This window comes from Mesoplodon densirostris, chromosome 5 (genome assembly GCF_025265405.1).
Source record: "Mesoplodon densirostris isolate mMesDen1 chromosome 5, mMesDen1 primary haplotype, whole genome shotgun sequence".
NCBI classification, from domain to species: Eukaryota; Metazoa; Chordata; class Mammalia; order Artiodactyla; family Ziphiidae; genus Mesoplodon; species Mesoplodon densirostris.
In genome coordinates this window covers 102763334-102764457 of record NC_082665.1, presented here as the reverse complement: position 1 = coordinate 102764457, position 1124 = coordinate 102763334, and the positions used below count along the sequence as shown (strand labels likewise).

Genomic DNA, 1124 nt, shown 5'->3' with positions numbered 1-1124 from the left:
ACAAAAACAACTTTGTGTGGCCTAAGGCATTCTGAGATTTTTAAAAGCTTCATTCTAGGAAGCGGCCGAGCGACGAGGGGACGGACGTAGCGTCGCCGGGTCTCCAGCAGCTGCCCAGGAGCCGCCGGAGGACCGCCTGCCCCGCCTGCCCCGCCTGCCCCGCCTGCCCCGCCTGCCCCGCCTGCCCCGCCTGCCCCGCCTGCTCCGCCATGGCTGAGAGGGACGGGGACACGTGACGGTGCTGCGCAAAAAGGGCCCCACAGCCGCCCAGGCCAAATCCAAGCAGGCCATCTTAGCAGCTCAGAGACGAGGAGAGGATGGGGAGACTCCCAAGAAATGGGCCACCAGCCAGAACAAGCAGCATTTGATCACCAAGAACACAGCCGAGCTGGACCGGGAGACTGAGGAGCTGCACCATGACCGGGTGACCCTGGAGGTGGGCAAGGTGATCCCGCAGGGCCGGCAGAGCAAAGGGCTGACGCAGAAGGGCCAGGCGACGAAAATCAACGAAAAGCCACAGGTCATCGCGGACTATGAGGGTGGCCGGGCCATTCCTAAGAACCAGGTTCTGGGCAAGGTTGAGAGAGCCATCGGCCTCAAGCTCTAGGGGAAAGCCATTGGGAAGCCGATCGCGAAGGAGCCGAGGGCGAAATGAACACAAAGCCTCGAAATCAGTGCATTCCGGCTGATCTTGTCTGCCTGGTTCTCTTCACGTGGCCACGTGGAACACAGGGCAGTAGCCCTGCCCGGGAACCCCCTCTACCAGTACCTGCTGTCAAACTCACAAACAAAACCTTGCAAGGTGTTTGCTTCTCCTGATTATTTTCCTCCCTGTCCTTGTCCCTCACGTGGGGTACAGAACGCTGCCTTGCTCTCCCCCGGGGTCTGCCCCGTCATGGGTGTGGCTCCAGGGAGCTCGGAGGGGGACCACCTCGCACAGGGTGGGCAGCCACCGTCTGGGAGAGGAGCTGCGTCTTCAGCCTGGCTCATAGAGAAGCTAATAAACATTTGTTGCCCTTACAAATAAATAAATAGCTAGCTTCATTCTAATTTTAGCAAAACATCATACTTTGTTTACTCCTTAGAAAAAAGCTAGAACAGAAAAATGATTCAAATAAAAATGT

At 57.6% G+C, this 1124-nt stretch overlaps 1 pseudogene; it reads left to right on the top strand.

The window, feature by feature from the left end:
• Positions 1 to 220: 220 nt before the first annotated feature.
• Positions 221 to 655, top strand: LOC132490502 (endothelial differentiation-related factor 1-like; annotated as a pseudogene).
• The last annotated feature ends 469 nt before the right edge of the window (positions 656 to 1124 follow it).